The sequence below is a fragment of the Macrotis lagotis genome, chromosome 1, assembly GCF_037893015.1.
Source record: "Macrotis lagotis isolate mMagLag1 chromosome 1, bilby.v1.9.chrom.fasta, whole genome shotgun sequence".
NCBI lineage: Eukaryota > Metazoa > Chordata > Mammalia > Peramelemorphia > Peramelidae > Macrotis > Macrotis lagotis.
In genome coordinates, this window is record NC_133658.1 from 122,839,740 (window position 1) to 122,852,505 (window position 12,766).

General features: G+C 38.9%; 1 protein-coding gene and 1 pseudogene across 4 annotated transcripts in view; one reads left to right on the forward strand and one right to left on the reverse strand.

The window, feature by feature from the left end:
• The window catches only part of LOC141502572 (N(4)-(Beta-N-acetylglucosaminyl)-L-asparaginase-like), an 80,407-nt gene that overhangs the window by 46,883 nt on the left and 20,758 nt on the right, over nucleotides 1–12,766 (reverse strand). The window lies entirely within an intron of this gene.
• On the forward strand, nucleotides 2,534–3,742 carry LOC141493144 (Y-box-binding protein 1-like; annotated as a pseudogene).

Sequence of the window (12,766 nt, forward strand, 5' to 3'; positions counted from 1 at the left end):
GCTAAATTGGATGAGGAGATGATCCCAAGTACGTGAAGCAGTGGAATAGTGGTGAATGAGAAAATTTGTTCCAATGACCACGAAGGTGATTGAAGTCAAGCTTGGTCAGGCACTGAAGATGCCAAGGACATCATCCACTGCATCCCAGGTCCATTGCCAGTTGTCCAGACTTTTGTCCTGCCACTGGGCTTTGGTGACTCCATAAGAGAAAGTAATGCTGACAAATTTGTGCAATTCTGCCTCTCTTAAGTCCAGTTCATGAATGAGTCAAGAAATCATCCTGTGTTGTGTGGGTGGCCCAAGAGAGCGTAAGAACTTCAGCCTCCGGGAGGCAGCCCCAGGATGCTGGGAGCGTCCACTCACAGCAGCAGGAGAGTTTCCTGAGCTGCACCCCAGGAAACAGAAACAGGCAGAGCAGGTAAGCAAGAGCCCCCAGGGTATGAGTCCATTGAACCTAGGGAGGGGAGTGAAGAGAGACTGCTGTGCTCTGCCCCTGGAATAGGACTCTGGGGCTCTGACCACATTCAGATCCTGATCGCAGTCTAGGCCCCCCATAGAACAGCAGGTCCCCCCCACCTCAGCCCCATAGCAGAGGGGGGTGCATATGGTCGTTCACAGACCAGGAGGGAGGACAGAGCCTCACACACTGAGACCCTTGTGGGAGTGCCCCGAAAGCTCAGGAAGCACCCCCAAAACAGGCTTAGCCTGGGAAAATGAGAAAGCAGAGAAAAAAGAGGAACACCAATGAGAAATACATTATCTATTATCCCAAGAAGGATCAATATACTCAGTCTGAAGATGAGGAAACACAAGCTCCTGCATTTAAAGACTCCAAGAAAAACAGAAACTGGGCTCAGGATATGACAGAGCTCAAAAAAGACTTTGAAAATCAAATGAGGGAGTTAGAAGAAAATTGGGAAAAGAAATGAGATGCAGGAAAAACATGAAAATGAAGTCAGCAGCCTAGTCAAGGAAATCCAAAAAAATGCTGAAGAAAATAGCATGCTAAAAACCAGCTTAGGTCAAATGGATAAAACAGTTCAAAAAGTTATCGAGGAGAAGAATGCTTTAAAAAGCAAAATTGGCCAGATGGAAAAAGAGATAAGAAAACTCTCTGAGGAAAACAAATCCTTCAGACAAAGAATAGAACTCAGGGAGATTGATGAATTTATAAGAAATCAGGACTCATTACTTCAAAACCAAAAAAAATGAAAAATTAGAAGAAAATGTGAAACATTTCATTGAAAAAACTGATATGGAAAACAGATTTAAGAAAGATAATTTAAAAATTATTGAAATACCTGAAAGTTATGATCAGGAAAAGAGCCTTGACATCATTTTCAAAGAATTACTACAGGAAAATTGCCCTGATATTCTGGAAGCAGAGGGCAAAATAGAAATGGAGAGAATCCACTGATCCCAAAAAACCAACCCCTAGGAATATTATAGCCAAGTTCCAGAACTCCCAAGTCAAAGAGAAAATATTACAAGCAGCCAGAAGGACACAATTCAAATATCGTCAAGGGGCAGTCAGGATCTAACAGGACTTAGCAGCAACTACAGTGGAAGCTCGTAGGGCTTGGAATATAATATACTGGAAGGCGAAAGAGCTTGGAATGCAGCCAAGAATGAACTACCCAGCAAGGCTGAATGTCCTCTTCCAGGGAAAAAAATGGACTTTCAATGAACCAGGAAATTTTCAAATGTTCCTGTTGGAATGGCCAGAGCTGAACAGAAGGGTTGATTTTCAAATACAGGACTCAGGTGAAGTAGAGATTGGAGGAGAGGGGGGGAAATATGAGGGACTTAATGAGGATGAACTGCATGTATTCCTGTATAGAAAAATGACACTGATAATACTCATAAACCTTCTCAGTTAATAGAGCAGGATGAAGGAGCTTTTATAGATGAAGCACAGGAGAAAGCTTAATTTGAAGATAAAATATGGTGTAAAAATGGAGTCAATAGAAAAAAAAAGCAAATGTAATGTGTGAAAGAAAAAGGAGAGGGGGGAATAGGCCAAGATATTTCATATAATAAGTTTTTTTTTATTACAATGAGCTATTGCAATGATATGGAAGGGGGGAAGGCAAGGGGGGATGAGGGAATCTTCCCTCTCATCAGAGGTGGCTAGGAGAGGAAACAGCATATATATTCAATGGGGTATAGACATCTGGAGTAAGAAGGAGGGGGGGAATGGGGAATATGAGTGATGGAGGAGAGGATGATGAACCATGGGGGGAGAGTGGTCAGATATAACACATTTTCTTTTTTTTACTTCTTGCAAGGGGCTGGGACTGGATGGCCTGTCCGGGACCATAGGGCAAGGTGGATGCTGAGCCTAAGGGGTGGGGTGGGGGGCTCGGGGCCTCTTGGCCCCAGGACCAGGGATCTGTCTGCTGCACCACTCAGTGACCCTACAGAAGAGTCAGAATGAAAGGAAAGAGAAAATACAGTACATGATAGTGGAGAAATACGAAAGGAAGGAGTTGGGATCAGCAATGGCAACAGTGGAAAAATATGGAAGTAACTTTTGCGATGGACTTATAAAGAATGTGATCCAAGTTCCATCGGTAGCGGGAGTGGAGAGCGGACCCCAGAGAGCCCTGAGAGCAGCCCCACCACCGCCACCGGCCTAGTCACCATCACACCCCGGGAGGAGCCGCCGCTGCCCAGCAGGCCCCAGTCACCATCACCGCACCCATGGGCAGAGGAGGCCAAGACCAAGCCCGGCATCACCAGCCCCGGCGGCCTCACATCGGCGGCGCCCGCCCGGCGGGGACAAGAAGGTCATCGCAAACAAGGTTTTGGGAACAGTAAAATGGTTCAGTGTAAGAAACGGCTATGGTTTCATCAGCAGGAATGGCACCAAGGAAGATGTATTTGTACGCCAGACTGCCATAAAGAAGAATAACCCCAGGAAGTACCTTCGCAGCGTAGGAGATGGAGAGACTGTGGAGTTGGATGTTGTTGAAGGAGAAAAGGGCGCGGAGGCAGCTAATGCTACAGGCCCTGCTGGTGTTCCATGTGCAGCCGACCGTAACCATCACAGACGTTATCCCCGGCGTAGGGTCCTCCATGGAACTACCAGCAGAATCACCAGAATAGTGAGAGTGGGGAGAAGAAGGAGGCATCAGAGAGCGCTCCAGAAGGCCAGCCCCGACCTCGTCGTCCCTACCGCGGGCGACGGTTCCCACCTTAGACCCTATGGGCGACCACAGTATTCCGACCCTCCTGTGCAGGGAGAAGTCATGGAGGGAGCTGACAACCAGGGCGCAGGAGAACAAGGTAGACCAGTGAGACAGAATGTGTATCGGGGTTATAGACCACGATTCCGCAGGGGCCCTCCTCATCAAAGACAGCCTAGAGAGGAAGGCAATGAAGAAGACAAAGAGAACCAAGGAGATGAGCCCCAGGGTCAGCAGCGACCTCAACGTCGGTACCGCCCTAACTTCAATGACCAGCGCAGATGCCCAGGGAACCCTAAACCACAAGATGGCAAAGAGACAAAAGCAGCCGAACCAGCTGAGAACACGTCCGCTCCCGAGGCTGAGCAGCGGGGGCTCAGTAAATGCCGGCTTACCATCTCTACCATCATCCGCTTTAGTCATCATACAAGAAGAAAGAATATGACATTCCAGCAATAATAAGAAATGAACAAAAGATTTGGAATGGAAGACCTAAGTGCTTGCTTTTTGCTATTGACCAGATAACTAGAACTCTCTGCATTATCTATGCAGCATGGGGTTTTTATTATTTTTACCTAAAAAAGTCTCTTTTGGGGAATGACAAACATGTTTTTTAAAAAGCCTGGTTTTCTCAATACACCTTTAAAGGTTTTTAAATTGTTTCAGATCTGGTCAAGTTGAGATTTTTAAGAGCCTCATTTTTAATTTGTATAAAAGTACACCTGATCTTTTCAAAAAATCCACAAACTGCAAGCACCTGTTAATAAAGTTCTTTAAATAAAAAAAAAGAATGTGATCCACCCGTGACAGAGTTGTTGGTATTGGAACAAAGACTGAAGCACATTTTTTTATTATTATTAATTTTTTGGGGGGGTGCAGGGCAAGTGGGGCTGGGTGGCCTGCCTGGGGCTGCATAGCAGGGTGATCATTGGGTGTCTGGGGCTGGATTTGGATCCGGGTGTTCCTGGCTCAAGGGCCAGTGCTCTCTCCGACACCCAGCCACCCCTACTATCATTACTATTTTATTTTATTTTGGGTCTCTTTTTTTTCCTTTTTTTGGTTTTTGCAGGGCAGTGGGGTTGGGGTGGCTTGCATGTCACATGGCTGGGTGATTGTTGGGTGTGTGGGGCCGAATGTGGGCTCAGGTGCTCCTGGCTCCAGGGCTGGTGCTCCACCCATTGTGCTACCTGACATAACTACAATTATTACTATTATTTTTCAATTTTAATTTTTTTTCCTCTCCCCTTTACTTTATCGCTCAAATGAGTCTATATTTTTTGGGGGAAGGGGTATTTTGTTTACTCTTAACAAGAATATTTTATTAATGTATAAAAAACATTATTTGTACAAAATGAGAATAAATAAATATTAAATATTAAAAAACAAAAACAAAAACAAAAAACAAACAACATCATCCTCCTCATACTATTTTTTAATTAGCTTATTTTTTCAATTATCAAATATTTAAATTTTTCTCTTCCTTCTACCTACCCCTCAGGGGGGGAAAAGAATGCTTGTAAAAAATAAGCATAGTCTAGCAAAATAAATTTCCATATTGTCCATATCTAAAAATAAGTATCTAATTCTGTTTATTAGTCCATCATCTCTTCCAAAAGGTGAATAGCATTCTTTATCACTGTTCCTCTGGAATCATGGCTAATTATTACATTGATAAGAGTTCTTAAGTTTTTCTTCTCCATAGTATTTTATGAATTACTCTGAATGTTAAACTAGTGTAAATCTTAACTATTATCTCTCTCTGTCAGACAAAATTGAATGTTTGTTGGTTCATGTAATTTCTTGGATCTCTTGATCTCCTGATGATGATGATGGCTCCTTTATATTAGTTAAATTTGATTATTACATTTTTTTCTAAGTTGAGAAGCAGCACAGCATAGGGTACAGAGTGTTAAGACTTGGAGTGAAGACTTGGGTGCCATGTTACCTCCAGTATTTACTAGCCAATACATGGTACAAAGCCTGGCACACAGGAGGCACTTTATATTTACTTAGTAAATATTTACTGATAAGCTTGGTAATCATAGGCATGTCACTGAGCTTCTTTTCTCATCTTTAAACTTGGTATAAGAACTGTTGTACCTATAATACTTCCTGAATTTATTATGAAAGTAAAGTGAGAAAACATGGAAAGTGCTTTGGGGATCTCAGAGCATCAGTAAGCATCAGCTAGGAGGACTGAATTCAATCTCTACCTAAAATAGCCAGAGCTCTGATGGACCTCACACTGACAGGTGACTATAATATGACTCCTATATTCTCAATGAGTGGTGTATCGCCTCTTGAGATGGAGTAGATTTAATTTTGTGGTGGTTGTTGGTAGCCCATTCTGGCTTTCTTCTTGAAGAAAACATTTAGTATTTATTATAGGTTATGAGTCTGACTAGCCCTTGCCCCCTTTCATTTGTCATTTTCCATAATATATTCCTATTCTTTCCTGAGTTACCAACTTTCAAAATACCTACTGACTTGTTTTGAAGAATGGTATGGTTTTTCTAGGCAAGAAAAAAATAACACAGTAGTTGAATAGGAAAAGCAAACAGAAAAACTTTCAGTTTAAAAAAATTATCTTTGCAGGTGGCGCAGTGGATAGAGTACTGTCCCAGTGGTCCTGGAGTCAGGAGGACCTGAATTCAAATTCGACCCCAGACACTTAATAATTACCTAGCTGTGTGATTTTGAGCAAGTCACTTAACTCCATTGTCTTGCAAAATTTAAGAAGGAAAAAAAATGAGCCAAAAATCTATATTTCCTTCAAATATAGATGAAGTTATTTCATATGTTTTCATTAAGATTATCTCCTTTGAGACCTGTTCCCATACTTATTCCCTTCCTTTTCTGGTAGCTTTAATTTCTACATGTTTTATTGACCCTATTATAATACCTTCAAACATATAGTAATCTCTTCCATATTGAAAAATCATTGATTTGCTCTCTAGTGAATAAGTCAAAGGATATGAAAAAAATAGTTCTCAAGCGAAGAATTACTCATTATTAACAACCGAAGGAAAGACTGTTCCTTAAGAATCTAAATCAATTAAACTTCGACGATTTACATCAATATTCAATATTGGAGGGCCTATGGAAAAATGGACACACTAATATGCTTAGAGGAGGTGTAACTAGTTCAATTATTCTAGCAAGCTATTTGGAATTTTACTAAGATATTAAATCCTCTGACTTAGATCACCCTACTATACAAGACACATACCTGAAGGAGTTTAAAAATAGAATATAAACTCCCCTATTAAACAAAATATTTATAGTGGTACTTTTTTGTAGTAGCAATGAATTGAAAACAAAGTAAATGCCTATCAGCTGGAAAATAGTTAAGACAATTGTGATTCATGTGTGTGCTAGAAATAATACTGAAATGGTGAATGTAAACAAGACAGGGAGGCAGAAGATTTATATGAATCAATGAAAAGTGAAGTAAGTAGAACTAAGAAAATAATATACAAAATAATTAAAATAGTGTAGATGTCTTTGAAAGGTCTATCAGAATCAAAAATCAAAACTGAATACTTTTAATTATAATTACTGATGATCCTGACCTTGTAGGAGGGGAGAGGAACTATGCATGTACTTGATCACTATTTTTTGCCAAACTACTTTCCTCCTCCTTCCTTTATTTCTCTATATGAAATGCCCTCTCCATTCTCCCATCTGGCTAAACTTTCTTAACGTTTCCACTTGTAAACTAACATCACTCATAGTCTCTAATAACCATTTGGAAATCACGCAATGCCCTATGAATATTTTTATGTTGCTGTCTTTATTCCTATTTAATTCTTCTTGTGCTTCTCCCTACAAAGTACTTGAGGCTATAATCTAGGTTCAAAAAGTGTTAGAAAAAAAACCACAAAGGTCACTAGATGCTGCATCCAATATGGCCTTCCAGGGATTCCTGGTAGCCCTTAAAGTACATATGGTGCCAAGCACATGGTAGGACCTCTATAATTATTTTTCTGATTGGAACTTTCCTCTCTAGTCTTACTGTTGTAGTTCAGTTGTGTCCAACTCTTCATGACCCATTGGGGGGGGGGGGTCTTCTTAGCAAAGACACCGGAATGTTTTGCTGTTTCTTTTCCAGCTCATTTTACAGATGAGAAAGCTGAGGCAAACAGGGTTAAGTGACTTCAAGGCTCTGGGGCAGAATCTGAACTCACAAAGAAGAGTCTTCCTGATTCTAATCCCCCAAAAGTCTATCCACCATGCTACCTCACCCTCCTCCTCTTTAGGTTATTTCACTTTATGTCTCTTGACATCCCCTGTATTTCCACATGTTTCTTTTTCTTCTTTAGTCCCTCAATTATGGTCATTCACAAAGGTTCAATTTTGACTAAATGGAGGAAATATTAAAAAACACAACTCAATATTTTAAAAATATAATACAATTCAAATTAATTGAAAATGTCTACGTTCTAAAAAGTTAATGCACTGATAGGCTGCACTAGTAGAAGTACTCTGGACAAATGAAGGGAGGTAACAACCTTTCTTAGCAGACCATATTGAAAATTTTGTGTTCAGATTGGGATGTTTACATGTGGGGTGGTAGGTGGGATGGGGATAAACTGGAATATATTCAGAGGGAAAAGACCAGATATGACAGGTCAAGAAATCATGTCAAAATAGAGAATGAAGCTCTTTGCAGATGACATGATGGTATACCTAGAGAATCCCAAGAAATCATCCAAAAACTACTGGAAACAATTAGCAATTTTAGCAAAGTTGCAGGATATAAAATAAACCCTCACAAATCCTCAACTTTTCTATATATGACTAGCAATATACAGCAGGAAGAGCTAGAAAGAGAAATCCCATTCCAAGTAACCTCAGACAATATAAAATACCTGAGAGTGTATCTGCCAAGGCAGACTCAGAAACTTTTTGAAAACAATTATAAAACACTTCTCACACAAATTAAAGCAGATTTAATAATTTAATTAATTTAATAAATCAGATTTAAATAACTGGGCAAACATCAACTGCTCATGGATGCTAATATAACAAAAAATGGCAATTCTACCAAAACTAAACTACCTGTTTAGTGCCCTACCAATCAAAATTCCAAAAAATTACTTTAATGAGTTAAAAAAGTTGTAAGTAAATTCATATGGAGAAATAAAAAGTCAAGAATTTCCAGGGATTTAATGAAAAAAAGCACAAAAGAAGGGAGCTTAGCTCTACCTGATCTAAAATTATATTATAAAGCATCAGTCATCAAAACTGTCTGGTATTGGCTAAGAAACAGTCATAGATCAGTGGAATAGACTAGGTGCAACAGCAGGAAATGATTATAGTAACCTGCTGTTTGATAAACCCAAAGAGTCCAGCTATTGGGATAAAAACTCTCTCTTTGATAAAAACTTCTGGGAAAATTAGAAGCTAGGATGGAAGAAACTTAGATTAGACCAACACCTCACACCCTATACCAAGATAAGATCCAAATGGTTACAGGATTTAGAAATAAAAAACAATACTATAAGCAAATTAGAAGATCAAGGACTAGTTTTACCTGTCAGATCTATGGAAAGGGAAGCAGTTTATGACTAAGGAAGAGATGGAGAACATCACTAAAAACAAACTAGATGATTTTAATTACATTAAATTAAAAAGCTTTTGCAAAGACAAAAACCACTGTAACCAAGATCAAAAGAAATGTAGTAAACTGGTAAACAATCTTTACAATTAATATTTCTGACAAAAGACTCATTTTTAAAATATACAGAGAACTGAGTCATATTTTTATATATTTTTTTGATTTTTTCAAGGCAAATAGGGTTAAGTGGCTTGCCTAAGGCCACACAGTGGAGTGTCTGAGGCTGCATTTGAACTCCGGTACTCCTGACTCCAAGGCTGGCGCTCTATCCACTGTACCACCTAGCCACCCCTGAGTCATATTAAAAAAAAAACAAAACATTTCCCAATGGACAAATGGTCAAAGGATATGCAAAGGCAATTTACAGATGAGGAGATCAAAGCAATCAATCCATAGCCATATGAAAAATTGCTCTAAATCATTACTTATTATGGAAATGAAAATTAAAGCTTCTCTGAGGTACCACCTCACACCTCTTAGACTAGTCAATATGACCAGAAAGGATAATGATCATTGTTGGAAGGGTTGTGGGAAATCTGGGACACTAATACATTGTTCATGGAGTTATGAACCCATCCAACCTTTCTGGAGAGTAATTTGGAACTATGCCCAAAGGGCAACAAAAATGTTGCATACCCTTTGATCCAGCAATACCACTACTGGGTCTATACCCTGAAAAGATGATGAAAAAGGGTAAAAACATCACTTGTACAAAAAATATTCATAGCATCCCTGTTTGTGGTGGAAAAGAATTGGAAATTAAGTAAATGTCCTTCAATTGGGGAATGGCTTAGCAAACTATGGTATATGTATGTCATGGAACATTATTGTTCTATTAGAAACCAGGAGGGATGGGAATTCAGGGAAGCCTGGAGGGATTTGCATGAACTGATGCTGAGTGAGATGAGCAGAACCAGAAAAACACTGTATACCCTAACAGCAACATGGCGGGTGATGATCAACCTTGATGGACTTGCTCATTCCATCAGTGCAACAATAAGGGACAATTTGGGGCTCCCTGCAATGGGGAATACCATCTGTATCCAGCTAAAGAACCATAGAGTTTGAACAAAGATCAAGGGCTATTACCTTAAATTTAGAAAAAAAAAAACTGATATCTTATTGTCTGATCCTGCTATCTCTTATACTTTATGTTTTTCCTTAAGGACATGATTTCTCTCTCATCGCACTCAATTTGGAAAAATGTATAACATGGAAACAATGTAAAGAATGACAAATTGCCTTCTGTGGGGCGGTGGAGGGAAGTAAGATTAGGGGAAAACTGTAAAACTCAAAATAAATAAAATCCTTAAAAAAATAGAGAATGAAATTGTTCAGTTTGGAAAGGGGAAGAATAAAAAGGAATATAAACGTTTTTTCAGTTACTAGAAGGGTATTATATGAAAGAGGAAGTAATTATCCTTTGTTGCTCTTAAGTGCAGGGTCAGAACAAAAGGGTGGAAAGGGATATAAGGTTTCCTTAAGAGGTAGTAAATCCTCCTCTTCACTGGACATATTAAATTACAGGAAGCCTAAAATACCATATGAAAGGCTAAAAAACTAAAAATTGTTACATAAATATTAAAATTAAAAAAGTCATTTCATAAACTGGATTTACATTGAGTGAAAATTACAGAAGATCTGAGAACCTGAGAAGTTAATTTGATTAATTTCAACTAGAATTATAGGATTTTGAGGGGGGGAAAAAGCCATTCTAACACTATGAACGTTAACCAATTTTGACTTGGTAATTCCTTTTAGGTCTCAAATGGCTAATGCTTATATTCCTGGCTACTCCCTTGCTAAAATATGCTTACAATTCCATATTTTTCTAAATGGGTAATGATGTAAACTTTTAAAGCAGGACAAAATTATCTCTGTATTTACTTCCTAGTAAACTATTTTTCTCTATTATTTAAAGTCTTGATATTGATAGCATTTAATATAGCCTTGCTCCTGACCTACACTATCTTTAAAATTAACAAGGAAGTTTAGTTTAAAAAGAATCTTAAATCTTATAAACAGCAATCATTTATTCAAAATAAAAGCCAATCAAATCTGAACAAAACCATCTGTTATCCCAGTAGTCATACTTTACATTCCAGGATGAAATCTTAACCACATGTTTAGAAGAAATCTTAAAGACATATAACCATACAATAAGGAAGATTTTAATTTTTAAAAATTTGCATTTATTTTCTCAATTTGAAATGGTCTTTCATTGAGCCTGGTAGATTTCACCTAGAGAATCATCAATTGATTCATGAGAATGTGGTTTTGACCCTACTGGAAATCACATTTTTGTGTCTTTTGTTGTTAAAGGTAAACAATGAAAATAGAGATGAGTTCTTTCTGGTGCTTCAGATTTTAATTAGCCCCTCTAGCCAAGAGATTTCATGAGCTCTGACATTCTCCTAGTATGTGCAATTAATTATAGCCTTAAACCTTCAATGAGTATTTGTGAAGTGCCTACCACATGCTGACCCATTGTGCTAGGTAGGGGGATATAAGTTAAAAAATGAAATAATCCCTACTTATAATGAGCTTACTTCCTAATAGGAGAACATACAGTGAATAAATATATATATATATATGCACAAGAGGTAGTGCCTAGCAATTGGAAGGATCCCTAAGAAAGTCTTCATGTAGAAGATGCCTGAGTCTAATCTCACTGTGAGGAGGCAGAAGTAAGGAGGGAGTACATTTCTAGGCAGTGGAGACAGTTGGAGGGTTCTGTGTGTGAGGAAAAGAAAGAACAGTTTGGTTGGATTGAAGGGTGTGGGAGGGAAGGAATGTCCAATGAGGTTGGAGAAGACAGGCTGGGGGACAGACTGTGTACAGTTTTATAAGCTAAAGAGAGGTGGTTTTTTTTTTAATTTTAGAGACAATAGGAAACTATTGGAATTTATTTAGTACAAAAATGACATAGTCATATCTGTACTTAAAGAAAATATTACTTTGGCAGCTGAAGGTTGGTCATGAGCGGGGCAGAAACAAAATGCAGGGAAACCAATCAAAGGCTACTGCAAAGATCTAGACAAGGGGTTGTTAAGGGGCTGAACTGTGACAGCTGTATGAGAGAAGGCATGTGGGATGCGGGAGTTGGGAAGGTAGAAGTAGCAAGATTTGGCAATTGATTGAATATGTGGGCTAAGGGTGAATAAAAGGTTCAATACTATATCAAAGTTACAAATCTAGAAAATGGGAAGGATGCTGGTGCTTTCTACAGAAAAAGGAACATTTGGAAGAGAGAAAGAAAGACCAGTTTGGGACATGATGAGTTTAAGATGCTTCTGGCACCTCCAGTTTGAAATGTTCAATAGGAAAATGATGATGTGGGGGAAAAAGTTAGAGGGAGAGATGAGCTAGAGATATAGATCTGGAAATTCTCTGAGAGTTAAACTTATGGGAACTGATGAAGTTATTGAGAAGCAGAATATAGTGGCAGAAGAAATGACAGAACTTGGGAAATATCCATAGTTAGGAGCTATGATATGGATTAAGAACTAGCAAAAGAGACTAAGGGGTAGTCTGGCAGGGAGGAGAAGAACCAGGAGAGAAGAACATTATGAGAACTCAGAGCATGCCAAAGGAGAATGTGGTCAACCAAGTATCTAGTGCAGCAGATATGCCAAGAAGGAGGATGGAGAAAGGATCTCCAACTCAGACAATTAAGAAATCACTGCAATTTTGGAGAGGGCCAGTTTCCACTGAGTAAAGAGTTAAAATTAAAGGGGCTGAGAAGTGAGAAGAGGAAATAGCAGTAGTGAGTAAAAATAGTTTTTTCTTGGAATCTGACTGAGAAGTAAGGAGAGATGTACAATGATAGCTTAGTGGAATTAAAATGGTGTATTGTGAAGCTATTTTAAATCTCAGGGAGACATGGGCATGTTTGAAGGCAGGAAGGAAAGGTTGAAGATTTAAGAGAGGGATTACTGTGGATGTGATACACTGGAGA